The sequence below is a fragment of the Triticum dicoccoides genome, chromosome 3B (genome assembly GCF_002162155.2).
Source record: "Triticum dicoccoides isolate Atlit2015 ecotype Zavitan chromosome 3B, WEW_v2.0, whole genome shotgun sequence".
In the NCBI taxonomy this organism is placed as follows: domain Eukaryota; kingdom Viridiplantae; phylum Streptophyta; class Magnoliopsida; order Poales; family Poaceae; genus Triticum; species Triticum dicoccoides.
Genome location: NC_041385.1, coordinates 738165880 through 738178587, shown reverse-complemented (window position 1 = coordinate 738178587; position 12708 = coordinate 738165880).

Below are 12708 nucleotides of genomic sequence, written 5' to 3'. Positions count from 1 at the left end.
GTAGAGACACTTGTGTTGAGGTTTGCAAGTCCCGTAGCATGCACGTATGGTAACCGTTGTGTGACAAATTTGAAGCATGGGGTGTTTCCTGGATTGTCTTCCTTATGAGTGGCAGTCGGAGATGATCGATGGTCTTTTCCTACCAATCTATCTCCCTAGGGGCATGCGTAGTAGTACTTTTCTTCGAGGGCTAATAAACTTTTGTAATAAGTATATGAGTTCTTTATGACTAATGTGAGTCCATGGATTATACGCACTTTTACCTTTCCATCATTGCTAGCCTCTGCGGTACCGTGCATTGCCCTTTCTCACCTTGAGAGTTGGTGCAAACTTCGCTGGTGCATCCAAACCCCGTGATATAATACGCTCTATCACACATAAGCCTCATTAGAATTCGACGACGCGGCCGTTCCACCAAAAGAAAATTCGACCAAGAAACCAGACGTACCGCTTCACAACCATAACAGAGCGGCTGCGGACACTGCGCACGATCTACGTGAGCATCTAGATAAGAAGGTCGGTGCAGCCAGGTCCATCTATGGACCTAAAAGACACACCCCGGCGAAGGAATATGGTCACCCAAACGCCCACACAAGACAGATACCAGTCCGGAATAAACTCCAGACACAACAACAGCCGACTACATGCCACAGCGCGTCCAGATACAGAGGGGCTGCTCACCCCATGTACTTCACTGAAGAAGTACTGGACCATGAATTCCCACAAGGCTTCAAACATGTGAACATAGAAGCATATGACGGCACCACAGACCCAGGGGTCTGGATCCAGGATTTTATCCTGCATATTCACATGGCTCGTGGGGATGACCTCCACGCCATCAAATACCTTCCCCTCAAATTGAAGGGACCAGATCAACACTGGTTGAAAAGCCTCCCCGAAAACTCAATTGGGAGTTGGGAGGAACTCGAAGACGCTTTCAGGGCCAATTTTCAAGGGACCTATGTCCGGCCTCCGGATGCAGACGATCTAAGTCACATAATCCAACAGCCCGGAGAGTCCGCCCGCAAGCTTTGGAACAGATTCCTCACTAAGAAGAATCAAATTGTCGACTGTCCGGACGCCGAAGCCTTAGCGGCATTCAAACACAGCATCCGTGACGAGTGGCTTGCCAAACACCTCGGCCAAGAAAAGCCAAGGACAATGGCAGCCTTAACAAGCCTTATGACCCACTTTTGCGCGGGTGAAGATAGCTGGCTGGCCCATAAAGGCACCAGCGACCCCACCACATCCGAAATAAGGGATGGCAACGGGAAGCCACAGCGTAATAAAAACAAACGCTAAAACAAGGAAGAGATCCCGGATAACACGACGGTCAATGCCGGATTCAGGGGCTCTCGACCTGATCAGCAAAAGAAGTCATTCAAAGGCAGTAAAGAGGGACCGTCCGGTCTGAATAGAGTCCTGGACAGACTATGCCAAATTCATGGCACCCCGGAGAAACCTGCGAACCACACCCATAGAGGGTGCTGGGTCTTCAAGTAGGCCGGCAAATTAAATGCCGAACACAAGGGGAGGGACACACCAAGCGAAGACGAGGATGAACCTCGGCAATCGAACACTGGGGGACAGAAAAAATTCCCGCCAGAGGTTAAAACAGTAAACATGATCCACGCGACTCACACATCCATGAGAAGGCATGGACGTGCACCCATAGACGTGCACGATGTAGAACCCATCGTACCTACATCTCATTACTGGATGTCTCGTCCGATCACTTTCGACCACATGGACGGCCGAACTAGTATTCAGCGCGAAGGATCACAGGCCTTGGTGCTTGACCCAATAATCGACGGATACCGTCTCACCCGTGTCCTCATGGACGGCGGCAGTAGTCTCAATTTAATATATGAGGACACTGTCCGCAGAATGGGGATAAACCCATCCAGAATTAGACAAAGCAACACCACCTTTGAAGGGGTGATACCAGGCGTTGAGGCCTATGGCAGGGGCTCAGTCGTGCTGGAAGTAATATTCGGCCCCCCAGGCAACTCCAGAAGTGAAGAACTGCTCTTCACCATCGCACCTTTCCAAAGCGGCTATCACGCATTGCTTGGGAGAACGGCCTTCGCCCGCTTCAACGCATTGCCGCACTATGGCTACCTTACACTCAAGATGCCCGGTCCCCGTGGCGTCATTACCATTAGCGGAATAACGAAGTGCTCTTCGCGCGCAAACGAACACGTGACGGCCCTAGCGCCCGGACTATAAGCGGCCTCCAATATCATAAAACATGACTGTTCATTATGACCATAGACACGGTTAGACGAGTCTGGTAGCCCGGATAAAATTCAAACAGGGCACCGTATATGTAATCCCATGACGGAAACCAGGGGCTGTATATATTTAATACAGCCCCACACTTGGCTCGACCTTATTGGCAGGCCAACATCTTACACTTTTATTATTAATCACATACTTACGTTGTACTCTCCTACGAGTTTTCTTTTCTCCACAGACGACGTTCGCGCGATACCCTTCCAGGATACGGCACGACAGAGACAAAGGCGCAGACGTGCAGCAGGGCCCCATGCAACAGGTTTCTTTTTAGATTAAGCCCCTGTGTAAACCTTTTCTACTACCTCTTGTTGTTTAACCATCCCATGGGTTCTATACCCATAGAGGATACTGCCGTTATTGGCATTTGGCCACGGCAGACTAAAGTGCGCGTACCTAGGAATTAAGGGCTTATAATAGGCTCTTGTCGGCCTATTTTCCTTTACAAAGACCGAATACCCTCGAGAGTGTTCGGTGTCAAGAGTTTGGCCGTATATGCATCAGCTCCGAATCATGTCTTTGGTCAAATGTTGGGTTTGCCCGGCTCCTGGGTTTGCCGCCTTACGTTCCATTATCACCGGCTAAGACAGGCCAAAGGAGAACTACTGCGATTGTGCCCTGGTTATTCCGGATGAGCGCCTTAGTAGAGAAAGCCGAAAACTGACTGTCATGATACAATGAGAGACTGTTCAACCACTCAAAGACTCACCGGAATCCCTAAAGATTCCTCCGCATTAACGAAGGGCCGTTTCCTGGCCATGTACACACGCGCCCATATTCGGATGCACGCGAAGGTACCAGGGGCTACATAGTAGCCCACCATTATACTCCCATGGCTAAGCGAAAGCGTTATAGCTATATAGTCCGGTTGCCTAGTTCGACGTGTGATCACCTACTTAATGGACCAAGACGTTGGATCAAGTGTGATTAAGCATATTTTTTGCGAACACCCCCGCATTATATGCGTGGGGGCTGAAGCCAACGACTGCTATCTTCCGGACTACTTATACATATAAAAACGGCCGCAAAGGGGATACAATCATACTTCCGAGCAAAAGTATAAACATAGCCTCATAATTAAACTAAAACATTGTTTTCTACAATGATTCAACTTATCACTCGAATAAAACATTCTTCGAGCACTACGCCTCTATTAAGCGGGCACCTTCTGTGACTTGCGCCAAGTAGTGCTCGGCCGGATATTGGCCTCCCGCCGGATCCTGGGTCGCTATTACAGTGGCCTCCATATCCGTCCAATAGGCTTTAACGCGGGCTAGAGCTATCCGCGCACCCTCTATGCACGCCGACCTCCTCATGGCGTCAATCCGAGACACGACTCCAAGGAATTGCTGCACCAAACCAAAATAGTTGTCCGGCTTAGGCCCCTTCGGCCAAAGATGGTCTATTACAGACCTCATTGCAAGCCCGGACAGCCTGTGGAGCTCCGCCATAGCAGCCACCTTCTCATTCAGCGGCAGCGGGCGAGTGGGAGCATTGAACTACGACCAGAAAAGCTTCTCCACTTCTTTATCGCCTTGACCCTCGAAGAACTTGATAGTGTCAGTTGTACTATTCGCCAAGTCCGCATATGCGTCTGCACGACTCAAGCGCCCCGCCAGGGGAGCATACTTCGGATCCAAGAACTTCATCCGCAGTAAGTATGAGCCCCCAACCACGATTTTGTCGGCCTGTTGGAGCTCCTCCCTCATACTGCGGATCTCGGTCCGCATCTCCTTGGCGGCATTAAGTGCCTTGTCCAGCTCGGCCGAACTAGCCTTATTCTCCTTTTCGAGGAGTGCGTACCGGTCAGCGGCATTCTTTAACTCCCCAGCCATTTCGGCTATCTTTTCCTCGCTTCGGCGATGAGCAGCCTGTTCGTCTCTCAATTCTTTGGTCGCCTTTAGGGCAGCCGCATCGCTAGCCCGAGCTTGTTCCTTGGCTTGAGAAAGTTCCGCCCTCAGGGCCTCCACGACAGCAGCACCATCTGCAGTGCAAACACATCGCATTAATATTATGCCCCTCTTACATTTTCCTATACATCATAATAAGGGAAGTAGAGCACATACCCTATGACTCCTCCAGCCGTTTATTCACCAGCGTGATATCGGCATCAATGGATCCGATCTGCCTCCTTAGTTCGGCAACTTCAACAGACTGGTCGGCTGCTGGATCCTTGTATATCTGCGCACATGTACGGTGCAGACATTAGTATATGATCCCCCGTTTGCCGCCTATGGCGGGCAACCAGAGTCTCAGGGGCTACTATCTATAGGGAGCACACCTAGCGCGTCCTTCATAAGCAAAAAATTGTGCATTTCTCACTACATACCTCAAAGCCTTTGAGCAGGCTTGTAAATGCCTCATTCAAACCGCTGGTAGCGGATGAAATCTTCGTGAACACCGTGCTCATTAAAGAGCGGTGCTCCTCCGAGAGCGCAGCTCGCTCCAAATGGCCCATCAGTATGTCCGGCCGGACACTGAACTATGCCGGACCCTTCTCATCGCCCCCTGTGGGAGCCAAACGCTCCGGGCTCAGGGCGGCTGACGTATTAGCCTCCGGCTTTGGCAGATCCGGACTCCTCCGTGACGACACCTCCGTGTCGCCCGCTTCATGAGGCGGAGAGGAGGGTGGAGTCTCACTCTCCATCATCTCTGGACGAAGGTCCCCCGAAGACGAACTCTGTTGAGAAGAGCTGCTCGCCGGACTACAAAAGACGAAGTCCTGGTTATGGATCTCGGAGTAACATCACACCTTCGAATTAATGAATAACTTATGGCTCGGTGGAGGGCTGGCCCGTTGGTGGGAATGACGCAGTGAGGGTGCCCGTCGCGGCAGAGCCCCCTGGTGACGCTTTCTTCCCTTGTTTGGGCGTCTCCGCCTCCAAATCTTCGGATGCGGCCCTCTTCTTCCTGCGTGGGGAGGTGGCTTTGACCTTCCCTCCCCGGCTATCCTCCATAGGACGGGTAGCGGTTTCCCCGGTCTGGATGTGTAGCGCATGAAGTTCTGCTTCATTGCCCTTTCCTTCTCCTTTCCCCGAAGGGATTTTGCTGAGCGCCCGGCCCAGCATCTTTGCAATGGTTGGACCAGGCGAGCCTTCAGGAAGTGGCGCCGGACACCTGATTCTCTCCGCCTTGTTGATCAATTCCTGGCCACGGAAGGATTTTCAGAATAATGGTTATGATAAATATACATGAAGTGTCCGGCTTTAAGGTTACTTACTTGGGCATCCAGGCGATTGCAGCTTAGGCCCGCATCCTCGGTGGTGTCCGGACATTTTACATGTGGTCCGAAGAATAACTTGCACATCCCTTCGAGCGTCAGGCCGAAGAAGTGCTTAATAGTCCACGGACCCTCCAGATTAAACTCCCACATCCGGAGAGGCCGACGTTTGCACGGCAACATCCGCCGGACTAGCATTACCTGAATTATGCTGACAAGATTTATGTCCCTCTCAATAAGCTCCCGGATGCGATTCTGCAGTTCTGGTATATCGCCAGCAGGCCCATAATTCCGTCCCACATCGGTCCAAGATGCCAACTGTGACGGGGGGCCTGAGCGGAACTCGGGGGAAGCTACCTACTTTGTGCCTCTGGGAGCAGTGACATAGAACCATCTCCGTTGCCATACGTCGGATACTTCCGGAAAAGAACCCTCTGGCCATGGGGCATCAGCGTTTCTGCTTATTATAGCGCCTCCGCACTCCGCATGTCACCCCTCGATCATCTTCGGCTTCACATTGAAGGTCTTCAGCCATAAGCCGAAGTGTGGGTTGACGTGGAGAAAAGCCTTGCTCACAATAATGAAAGACGAGATGTGGAGGATGGCGTCTAGAGCCAGATCATGAAAATCCAACCCATAGTAGAACATGAGCCCCCTCACGAAGGGGTTGAGGGTGAGGCCCAGGCCTCGGAGGAAGTGAGGAATGAACACGACGCTCTCATTGGGCTCCGGCGTGGGGATAATTTTCCCCGGAGCAGGAAGCCTGTGCTGGACATCGGCGGTCGGGTATCCGACCTCCCTAAGCTTCGCAATATCCTCCTCCTGAATCAAGGTTTCCACCCACCGGCCTGTTGCGTCGGATCCGGACATGCTGGAGGATCTGGGGTGCTGGAGCTTAGGTTTTGAGTGCCGGAGCTCGAGGGGTGAGGAAGAGCAGGAGAGGTGGTAAAAAGGCGTAGGCCTTGACCCCTTTATAAAAGGGATGAATACCAACAGTCCTCAGCGTGACCGCTTGAGACTTATCTAAAATACACGGAATCATACCAACGGTCGCCGTGGGGTCACATATGCCCATATTGATAAAAGATCCCGTATTAAGGCGGACACGATCTCTGCTTTGGCAGGACGTGCCAATAAAACTGCCTCGCAACGCAAGTCAAGGGGGAGCAGGAGACGTCAGTTCGTGTTGGACCAGGTCACGATGCAAGGGCACGACATGCAAAAATTGCCAGCAGAACGGATTTATGCTAGGGTATGTGAAGATCATCTTGCAGATTCGGACACGGTCTACGTGTTCGATAACCATCTTGGAGTATTCGGAGGAGGAACCCGTCTTGCAATGCCGAAGACAAGACTGCGCGCCGGACTCAACATCATTGAAGCCTGGTTCAGGGGCTACTGAGGGAGTCCTGGATAAGGGGGTATCCGGATAGCCGGACTGTACACATCGTCCGGACTATAGAAGCGTCAAGATACAAGACTCAAGACTTCGGCTCGTGTCCGGATGGGACTCTCCTTTGCGTGGAAGACAAGCTTGGCGATCCGGATATTATGTTTCCTTCCTTGTAACCGACTCCATGTAAACCCTAGCTCTCCGGTGTCTATATAAACCGGAGAGGATGGTCCTTAGAAGGCCGATCACAATTACAATCATACCATCATAGGCTAGCTCCTAGGGTTTAGCCTCTACGATCTCGTGGTAGATCTACTCTTGTACTACTCATATCTTCAATATTAATCAAGCAAGAAGTAGGGTTTTACCTCCATCGAGAGGGCCCGAACCTGGGTAAACATTTGTCCCTTGCTTCCTGTTACCATCAGCCTAAGACGCACAGATCGGGAGCCCCTACCCGAGATCCGCCGGTTTTGACACCGACAATGGGAGCCAAGGACCAGAGGGAAAACCCTTCTCCCATCTAGGGAGGAGGTCAAGGAAGAAGAAGAAGAAGAAGGGGGCCTCTCTCCCCCTTGCTTTCAGTGGCGCCGAAGCGCTGCCGGGGGCCATCATCATCACCGTGATCTTCACCAACACCGTCGTCATCTTCACCAACATCTCCATCACCTTCCCCCATCTATATCCAGTGGTCCACTCTCCCGCATCCCGCTGTACCCTCTACTTGAACATGATGCTTTATGCTTCATACTATTATCCAATGATGTTTTGCCATCCTATGATGTCTGAGTAGATTTTCGTTGTCCTATTGGTGGTTGATGAATTGCTATGATTGGTTTGAGTTGCATGTTTTATTATTGGTGCTGTCCTATGGTGCCCTCCGTGTCGCGCAAGCGTGAGGGATTCCCGCTGTAGGGTGTTGCAATGCGTTCATGATTCGCTTATAGTGGGTTGCGTGAGTGACTGAAACACAAACCCGAGTAGGGGGATTGTTGTGTATGGGATAAAGGGGACTTGATACTTCAATGCTATGGTTGGGTTTTACCTTAATGAATCTTTAGTAGTTTTGGATGCTTGCTAGAGTTCCAATCATAAGTGCATATGATCCAAGTAGAGAAAGTATGTTAGCTTATGCCTCTCCCTCAAATAGAATTGCAGTAGTGATTACCGGTCTAGTAACATAGTCAATTGCTTAGGGACAATTTCACAACTCCTACCACCACTTTTCCACACTCGCTATATTTACTTTCTTGCATCTTTATCTAAACAGCCCCTAGTTTATATTTACGTGCTCTTTATTATCTTGCAAACCTATCCTATCACACCTACAAAGTACTTCTAGTTTCATACTTGTTCTAGGTAAAGCGAACGTCAATCGTGCGTAGAGTCGTATCAGTGGCCGATAGGACTTGAGAGAGTATTTGTTCTACCTTTAGCTCCTCGTTGGGTTCGACACTCTTACTTATCGAGAGAGGCTACAACTATCCCGTATACTTGCGGGTTATCAAGTAGCTCCATGCAGAGCATTGTAGACATAGAAATTTGCAAAATACGTATGGATCTGAATGCGGCGGACCCGTTGACTAAACTTCTCTCACAAGCAAAACATGATCACACCTTAGTACTCTTTGGGTGTTAATCACATAGCGATGTGAACTAGATTATTGACTCTAGTAAACCCTTTGGGTGCTGGTCACATGGCGATGTGAACTATGGGTGTTAATCACATAAATATGTGAACTATTGGTGTTAAATCACATAGCGATGTGAACTAGATTATTGACTCTAGTGCAAGTGGGAGACTGAAGGAAATATGCCCTAGAGGCAATAATAAAGTTGTTATTTTATATTTCCTTATATCATGATAAATGTTTATTATTCATGCTATAATTGTATTAACCGGAAACTTGATACATGTGTGGATACATAGACAAAACATTGTGTCCCTAGTAAGCCTCTACTAGACTAGCTTGTTAATCAAGGACGGTTAAGTTTCCTAACCATAGACATGTGTTGTCATTTCATGAACGTGATCACATCATTAGGAGAATGATGTGATGGACAAGACTCATCTGTTAGCTTAGCATTATGATCGTTAAGTTTTATTGCTATTGCTTTCTTTGTGTCAAATACATATTCCTTTGACTATGAGATTATGCAATTCCCGTATACCGGAGGAATGCCTTGTGTGCTATCAAATGTCACAATGTAACTGGGTGATTATAAAGATGCTCTACAGGTATATTCGAAGGTGTTTGTTGGGTTGACATAGATTGAGATTAGGATTCGTCACTCCGAGTATCGGAGAGGTATCTATGGGCCCTCTCGGTAATACACATCATAAGAAGCCTTGGAAGCAAAGTGACTAATGAGTTAGTTGTAGGATGATTTATTACGGAACGAGTAAAGATACTTGATGGTAACGAGATTGAACTAGGTATGAAGATACCGACATCGAATCTCGGGCAAGTAACATACCAATGACAAAGGGAATAACGTATGTTGTCATAACGTTCGACTGATAAAGATCTTCGTAGAATTTGTGGGAGCCCATATGAGCATCCAGATTCTGCGATTGGTTATTGACCAAAGAGGTGTCTCGATCATGTCTACATAGTTCTCGAACCCGTAGGGTCCGCACGCTTAAGGTTCGTTGACGAGATAGTATTATATTAGTTATGGGGTTTGGTGACCTAATGTTATTCAGAGTCCCGGATGAGATCGCGGACATGATGAGGAGTCTCGAAATGGTCGAGAGGTAAAGATTTATATATAGGACGATGGTATTCGGACACACGAAGTGTTTGGGTAAGCACCGGGTACTTATCGGGTCACCGGAAGGGGTTCCGGGCACCCCCGACAAAAGATATGGGCCTTATGGGCCAAGAGGGGAAACACACCAGCCACAAAGGGGCTGGTGCGCCCCCGCCCCCCATATGGGCTGGCCAAATTGGAGAAGGAAAGGGGGAGGAGGAAAGGAAAAAGTGAATAGGATTCCCCCTTCCCCCTCTTCCCTTCCTACTCCGAATAGGAAGAGGGGGGTTTGGCCGAATTGGGAGAGGACCCCAAGTAGGATTCCTCCTACTTGGGGCGCCCCCTTGGCTGCCTCTCCTTCCCTCCAACCAATATATATGTGGGGAGGGGGCGCCTACAATACACAACACCAACTGTTAGCTGTGTGTGGCGCCCCCCTCCACAGTTACACCCCCGGTCATATTGTCGCGGTGCTTAGGCGAAGCCCTGCGCGGATCACTTCACCATGACCGTCACCATGCCGTCGTGCTGACAGAAATCATCTACTTCCTCGACACCTTGCAAGATCAAGAGGGCGAGGAACGCCATCGAGCTGAACGTGTGTAGAACTCGGAGGTGCCGTACCTTCGGTACTTTTGTGGTCGGAGCTAGAAGAAGTTTGACTACATCAATGGCGTTGTCAAACGCTTCCGCTTTCGGTCTACGAGGGTACGTAGACACACTCTCCCCCTGTCGTTGCTATGCATCTCCTAGATAGATCTTGCGTGAGCGTAGGAATTTTTTTGAAATTGTATGCTACGTTCCCCCAACATTTATAGCTAGGGGCAACCCGACATGAATTGTCATAAATGCCCCTTCCAGCCATGAATATTGTCAGGATAAGGATCCACTCGACAGCTGGCATGCAACTCAGCAACGGTCGGAAAATTGAACTCTCAATTTCGTCAAGGCACTCAATTTCCTCATGATAGGCAGATCGCACTGGTAAAATCCTAACTCCTCGGCGTGACCAAATTCGTCAGCGACCAGATGAACTTCGTCATCATCGCTAGCAAAGTCGTCAGCTGTTCTAGAGATTTCCAAAGGCTTCACTCGAAGTGGCTTGTGTATGTATAGGTTTGAGCATCACTTTGGAAATTTGAAATATGTTTCACCTAGACCCCCTTTAACAGTACAGTTTTTCCTATGACTCAAAATAAGAAGAAAGAAACTATGAAAACAAAGTCTTCGCGCTTCAAAGTCTTCACATCAATTTCTTCAAAGGTCGTATCAATTTCTTCACTTGAAGAAATACATTTTTAGGGATCGTCTTCCGTAGGTTAAACCAAATCTTTAGGGACTATAACACCTGTGTACGCTCACAAACACATTAGTCCCTCAACCTATTTGTCTTCAATACTCCAAAACCACTAAGGGGGCACTTGATGCACTTACAAAAAGTTCTCCACCGCAACAAACCACAACACGGCAAAATTCTTCATTGCAGCACCCCGTGACTCGACGATGCTACATCATGACACCGACGACCCGCCGACGCTCCATTGCAACACCCGCGATGTTGACGATGCTTCATTGCAGCACAGGCGACCCATGTGATGCTCCATCACGGCACTGGCTATGCTCCATGCTATTCAACGTATGCACCAATCGTTGACATTGCTGAACACCGTATGCAGCATCGGTCATATTGTGGAGCCGGAGCAACGGAGATCTCCTTGCCGCCTCTGGCGTCGGTGAGTTACAGTACTATGTCGTTTGTAGCACGCAACCCCCTCCCAAGTTGCAAATGCAGCAAGCGTCTCAGGTGGGATCGTCCCACCACTCGCAGTGATGGCGGTTGTTGTGCCTAGGGGATGCTGCAGCGGTGTCGGTGTCGAGCTCTTGTCGTCGCGGTACACCCGGTGATTTCAGCACCATGACCTTTGCAGCACCCCGCTCCCTCCTTTGTTGCTTTTAAGCAAGCGTCGGAGATCAGTGTAATGCAAGGGGTGGTTTGGTAGCGTAACTTGCGGCGGCGAGCATCGAAGGAGAATAGGAAAGGAGCATGGGGGAGAAGAAAAAAATTGTGCAAGAATGTGTGGATGGGCTTCATGCTTGAACAAATAAGCCTAGATGGCCACGGCGGTGGGCGGGTCCACATAGGACAAGCATCGATCCATGGCGGGGAATGATGATGACAATTTAGGTGGGAAAAATCAAGTATTTCCCTTATTAATTTGCAATAACTCCTATGAGGCCAATGCTACGTCTTGAGCTTGTGTTGGTTTTCCTTGAAGAGGAAAGGGTGATGCAGCAATAGTAGCGTAAGTATTTCCCTCGGTTTTTGAGAACGAAGGTATCAGTCCAGTAGGAGGCTCCTCAAAAGTCCCACGCACCTACACAAACAAACAAAGAACTCACAACCAACACAATAAAGGGGTTGTCAATCCCTTCACGGCCACTTGTGAAAGTGAGATCTGATAGAGATAGTATGATAAGATAAATATATTTTTGGTATTTTATAATATAGATTGGAAAAGTAAAGATGCAAATAAAAGTAGATTGAAAACTTATATGATAAAAGATAGACCCAGGGGCCATAGGTTTCACTAGTGGCTTCTCTCAAGATAGCATAAATATTACGGTTGGTGAACAAATTACTGTCGAGCAATTAATAGAAAAGCGAATAATTATGAGATTATCTAGGTATGATCATGCATATCGGCATCACGTCCGTGACAAGTAGACCGACTCCTGCTTGCATCTACTACTATTACTCCACACATGGACCGCTATCCAGCATGCATCTAGAGTATTAAGTTCATAAGAACAGAGTAACGCATTAAGAAAGATGACATGATGTAGAGGGATAAACTCATGCAATATATAAACCCCACCTTTTTAATCCTCGATGGCAACAATACAATACGTGCCTTGCAACCCCTATTGTCATTGGGTAAGGACACCGCAAGATTGAACCCAAAGCTAAGCACTTCTCCCATTGCAAGAAAGATCAATCTAGTAGGCCAAACCAAACTAATAATTCGAAGAGACTCGCAAAGATAAC